Raw genomic sequence first — 6,430 nt, forward strand, 5'->3', positions numbered from 1 at the left:
AACGAAGCTCTCCTTTCCAAACATAGGAACCTAGTTATTCTTCGGTTGACATGAGACACACACAAAGACTACGTTCTCTCTCGGTGCAACCTCTGTGATTAGGATGCTGCTGCCATCAAGAGTCCCAGCTTCTGTGCCAGATGGAGGAATCATATTTGACCTTAGGCCCCTCCAAATTTACCTGAGCAAGTACCTACTAGACATTCTGGTATTCTCCCTTGAAAGCCCTCCTGCTGCTGCTCTCTAGCCCTAGGGGTGTATGTTTTGAGTGGACAAACAGTTGCTTGTGTCAGCTGTATGTGTCAGGTGGACTTGCAAAGCTCTGGTATCTATAGTGATAGGGAAGGTGTAGGGGTCTCCCTGGGCCTTGTTCCCCAAGAGTGGCTGTGGCCTTTGATCCACAGTCAGGCTCTCCAGTCTTCACCAGCATTCTCAGTACTCACAGCACCTACTTAGGTTCAGATGCATCGATGTGTGTGGAGGGTGGGGTTGTCATCAGCAAACTGAGTTCTTTCCCAATTTCCCATCAGTTGCAAAGAAAGGACATCTAATTGGAAAAGGCAATTGGGTTTTATTTATCGGCCAGAGAAAGCAGAAGGGAAGCTCTCATTCCAAAGGCATCCTTTCCCTGAGCAACAGGAGGCAGGGTTTTTAAGGACTGGGTGTGGAGTGGGAGAGGTATGTTAACATGTGCAGGGTGAGACTCCAGACACATGGGCATGCTTCCTAAACATGCTTCTTCATACATTGCACGTACACCAAATAGTGGTGATCTTCTCTTAGGGGAGGGGGTTTTAGCATTATAACGCTATGTTAATCAACTAAAGACAAGAGGGGTTGCCTGTTGTAATTTGCACCGGTTTCTCCCGGATCTTATCTTCCTCTGGTGTTTGGTTAAGGGTCAAGAAGCTCTGGCAGCATCCTAGGCCATCTGGTTTCTTTAAGCAATTGTGTCTATAGATAAAGGCACTAAAGAAAAACAGTAGGGAAATGGAACTTTCCCAGTTATTTCATCAGAGCTACCCTGGTAACAGGATGGTGGGTGTGAAGAGTTACGTTTACCCCTATACGATAGTGTGGCTTTCACTTTGGGATGAGATGTCTGCAGTCTCACTGTCAGCCAGTGGTTGGAGGAGGGTTCAAACCAAGATGGGTATGATTGTAAGGAGTTGCTTTTCAAGCTGGTCCCTACACGTCCACGCCCATCCCAGCACCTCCCGGAAAAAACAGTTCCTCTAGAAGAACTGATAACAACCAACTGCCCCTCAGACCCCAGCTGTTTTCTTTGTTCTTAGGCACAACAGTTGACCCACACCCTTTCCTCTTGGGTCCGCTCACCATAGTTGTAGGATTTTCTTCTGTTTCACCTTTGCACGCCTATTCTTCAGGGAGCTAGGTGCGGGCAATCCCTGGGGCATTTTCTTTTCTTTCTTTTTTTTTTAGACAGAGTCTCGCTCTGTCACCCAGGCTGGAGTGCAGTAGCGCAATCTCGGCTCACTGCAACCTCCGCCTCCCGGGTTTGAGTGATTCTTCTGCCTCGGCCTCCCAAGTAGCTGGGACTACAGGTGCCCACCACTATGCCTGGCTAATTTTTGTATTTTTAGTAGAGACGGGGTTTCACCATGTTGGCCAGGATGGTCTCAATCTCCTGACCTTGTGATCTGCCTGCCTCAGCTTCCCAAAGTGCTGGGATTACAGGCCTGAGCCACCGCGCCTGGCCCCTGGGGGCTTTTTCTCCACAACTCGCCTTTGCTGGGTGATAGGACAGATTATCAGAGGAAGAGAAACTCCCCAATAATCCTTGAGAGTGGTTCAGGGGTGACTGAAAAAGGCTGACATGACCTGGGCCCCAAATAGGAGAACAATTTGGCCTTAGAAATCAGTTAAGGGTGTTAGCACCGATTAGAACAGAACACTGCTCCATCACATTAGCTGGTAAGAGGTCATGTAGAGAGGATGGTCAGAGGGGTGCTCGATAAATATTCTTGGCAGCCACCTCTCCACCTCATGCTACTTTACTATCTGTGGATGAATGATTTTTGTGACTTTGGGTGGGCCAAGGATTCCTCCACGTCACAGCCCAAATCTACTTTAAGGGACTGCAGCACTGGATAGAATTTATGGGCAAGATTGAGGTTAACAGACAATGTAGCAAGATGCTGAGCAGGAGAGTGGATCTTATATCTCTGTGTAGGGATGTTAAAGATAGCCTCTGCTCCCAAAGAAAAGGAGGGAAGGAAGGGAGGAAGGGAAAGAAGGAAGGAGGGAAGGAGGAGGGAGGAAGAAAGGAAAGGAGGGAGGGAGGGAAGGAGGGACAGATGGAGAGGAAAAAGAAGAAAAAAAAGAAGGTTGGGCACGGTGCTCACACCTGTAATTGCAGCACTTTGGGAGGCCAAGGCAGGTGGCTCACCTGAGGTCAGGAGTTCGAGATCACCATGACCAACACGGAGAAACCCTGTCTCTACTATAAATACAAAAATCAGCTGGGTGTGGTGGCACGCACCTGTAGTCCCAGCTACTCAGGAGGCTGAGGCAGGAGAATCGCTTGAACCCGAGAGGTGGAGGTTGCAGTGAGCCGAGATTGCACTACTGCACTCCAGCCTGGGTGACAGAGTGAGACTCTGTCAAAAAGAAAGAAAGAAAGAAAGAAAGAAAGAAAGAAAGAAAGAAAGAAAGAAAGAAAGAAGAAAGCAATCCAAAGTTAGAAACCATATGCAGGAGAAAATATGTTAGAATCCAGGGAACCATAATTGTGTAAGTCTTTTTCAAAATCAACTCACTAGGTTTTTCTGTAGGAAACAAATCAAAAAGAGGAGAGCAAGCAAATTAAATTTCCTTCCGCTTTCTTCCGAAAGAACCTTAATCTCACCATGAGAGAAGATAAAGAGTTCACTTTCAGAAAACACTGATTAGAGAAGCTGCATTTTTTTCACACAAGGGCCTGTGGACCAGCTCAAAGTGAGTATCTTGGACATTTACCCCACATCCTGCCTCCCCTCTCCCCATCTCATCTGCCTTGGATGTCTGCCTTTCCCTGTTACCAGCAATTACTTATAAATGGCTGCTAATACTGAGGTGCCAAGTTACCCAGTTTTAACCAAAGAAAATTTGGGCAGAAGGCAAGGCCTACTGCAAACACATTTGCTTTTATTTTTGGTCATTGTACAGATGGAGTTTCAGATTACTGTTTCCTGCCTTCCCTTGAAAGCAGCTTTGTCTTTTTCCTGGACTGAAGAATTGCACTGATTGTAATCACCAAGGATTTAAGGCAACCATTTGCAAGGCGGCATCCACTTTTATGGCCCACATCATGAAAACATTGCAGGCTAGAATTCTCTACCCATATCCAGCCATTTGTTGCTTTATAGTCATATAGAGACATGAAATATTGCTTATTTGATGTGTTGGTTTGCTCGGGCTGCCATAACAAAGTAGCACTGACGGGGTAGCTTTAACAACAGAAATTTATTGTCTCACCGTTCTGGAGGCTGGCAAGTCCCAGATCAATGTGTCGGCAGACATGATTCCTTTTGAGGGTTCTCTCTTTGACTTGCTGATGGCTGTCTTCTCCCTGCATCCGTCATTTCTCTGTAACTGTCCAAATTTCCTTTTTTTTTTTTTTTTTTTTTGAGATGGAGTCTCACTCTATCACCCAGGCTGGAGTGCAGTGGCACGATCTCGGCTCACTGCAACCTCCTGCCTCAACCTGCCGAGTAGCAGGGATTATAGTTGCCTGCCACCACACCAGGCTAATTTTTGTATTTTTAGTAGAGACGGTGTTTCACAATGTTGGTCAGGCTGGTCTCAAACTCCTGACCTTGTGATTCACCCGCCTCGGCCTCCTGGAGTGCTGGGATTATAGGCGTGAGCCACCGTGCCCGGCCAGGTTCAAATTTCCTCCTCTTAAAGGACATCAGTCATATTGGATTAGACCCCACCCTAGTGATCTCATTTTATCTTAATTACCTCTTTAAAGACCCTAACTCCAAATAAGGTCACATGCTAAAGCACAAGGGATTAGAATTTTAACATATGAGGTTTTGGGGGATATTGCTCAGTCTATAACATTTGGGAAAAATTTTTACTATTCTTTTGACTTTAGCCCTTTCAAAGAACATCCAGGAGTGCTGGGAAAAACCCTTGTTTGACCGCTTCTGCATATGCCTGTTGAGGATTCTTTGGTCTGTTCAGTGGGAAAATGCTATCTTAAGTATTATATATGGAATATTCTGCCTGTGGTAAACCATGGGATGCATTTTCTCATCTGATGCTTATCTAATGATGTCATAGGGCTTCAGAAATGAATGCATGGAAGTGAGGAGTAAAAAATAAAAGATCCCCTAAGCACTTAAGACTTCTGTGAATAGGAATGCATGAAGAAGACCATTTAATGGGTTTCTTAGGCTCAGAAGTTGCCACTTGTGCGTCTCAATCAAGTGTTTGTCTTTGAGCAGCACATTCTTCCATGTCAGGGATGTTTATTTTTTTGCTTTGTCCTTAATGAGACTGTTCTATTTAGGTTTAGAAGACCTTAGACACAAAGGCTGTGAGTTAGAGTCATATAAGGTAGCATTATGATTATTCATTATGGTGTATGAATTTCATGTTTTACCTATTTTATGAAGTAAGAAATTCCTAACCTTATTGAAGAAGAGACATCTGATTCAGCCTTGCACATGCTAATAGAGGATCAATTCCTTAGTCCATGGTCTAGGAAATCAGTAACCCAAAATAGTTCTGCCTCCACGGCTGAGCCAGTGTCCCCTGGCATATCATTATTAGCCTTCTCTTCTCACTCCACCTGGTTTCACCTCCCCCAGCCAAGCTCATGTCTCCCACATGTAATTCTCTAGCTGCTATCTCTCTTCTGAGCTTAGACCCTAGAGATTCCAGAATATAATACTTTTCTGCTTAATTTTCTCACAGGTAACTTGAACTCAACATGACCCAAATGGAAACCATTGTCTCACTCCAAAATTTCCTCCTTCTCTGCCTATGTAGTCCCTATTTGATCACATCACCCCACCATGCATCTAGCTGCCCAGTCCAGAAATCTTGCAGTTATTTATTCTCCCTTTCCTCTCCTCCCTCCCATTCAATTTTCCAGTTCTTGTGATTCTACTTCCCTAGGACCTCTTGAATACATGCCAGCCTCTCTTTCCTCATTGTGGCTCTCCTAGACTCTGGCCTCAGCAGTTCTGCACTGGGGTACTGAAAAACTTAACGAGTGCAGGGCAGTATCAGAGTTAGTAGTCCATTTTCTGTTGCCTATAACAGAATTCCTGAAACTGGGTAATTTATAAAGAAAAGAAATGTATTTCTTACAGTTTTGGAGGCTGAGCAGTCCCAGGTCAAAGGGTTGCATCTGAGGAGGGTCTTTTTGCTGGTGGGGACTCTCTGCATTGTCTGGAGGTGGTGCAGGGCATCCCATGGTGAGTGGGCGAAGCACACTAGCTCAGGTCTTTCTCTCTCTCTCTTTTTTTTTTTTTTTTGAGACAGGGTCTCACCCTGTCACCCAGGCTGGAATGCAGTGGCACAAACACGGCTCACTGCAGCCTCCACCTCCCAGGCTCAAGCAATTCTCCTGCCTTAGCTTCCTGAGTGGCTGGGACTACAGGCATGCGCCACAATGCCCAGCTAACTTTTTGTATTTTTATAGAGATGGGGTTTTGTCATGTTGCCAGGCTGGTCTTGAACTCCTGGGCTCAAGTGATCCACCTGCCTTAGCCTCTATAAATGCTGGAATTACAGGCGTGAGCCACCACACCTAGTCTTATGGGCTACATCTTAAGGCTGAAACAGGAAATATCCTATAACAAATGTACTTTATCTCTAGAAGTTGATCTCTTGGCAGCAGCAAAATCTACCCAGACAGCAGAACTGTGCAGTGCTCCTCAGCGCTTACTGGTTAAATCGCCATAAGAGGGTTAATATATGCAGGAAGAGTAGATACGCAATTGGCGTAGTCCATGATTTTGAGATGCTTTGGAAATGAGAAGGCCTCTTGTCCTCAGCAGAAACCACACTTAGGAATGGTGAGGATGATAGGACAGAATGGAGTGAGGGAAGGGGACCTGGAGCCGGAGCAGAGACCACCCCTGTTGTCCAAGTATCGGGGATCCATCCCACAGCCCTCTTTACACGTAAATCTCAGGCCCAATGTAAAGCTGCTTGTTACGTGTTTCTTCCCTTGTGTTTGTTTAAGAAGAAAATTTCTTTTAAAACAGGGATGGCAAAGGGGGTGAGTGAGGATGAGACCAAGGCAAACCTTTTCACCTCCTTTATGAATTTGCCTTACACTCACTCACTCATTCTGGCTAAAAGGACAGCTTTGGCTCTAACAACCTAAATGGCAATCCACAGTCTGAGAAGGGGCTAGGCTGTGGCGACTTCCCCAGGCTGCTTTCAAAGGCCAGGAAGACTGAAAGAC

The sequence above is a fragment of the Pan troglodytes genome, chromosome 1 (genome assembly GCF_028858775.2).
Source record: "Pan troglodytes isolate AG18354 chromosome 1, NHGRI_mPanTro3-v2.0_pri, whole genome shotgun sequence".
Lineage (NCBI taxonomy): Eukaryota > Metazoa > Chordata > Mammalia > Primates > Hominidae > Pan > Pan troglodytes.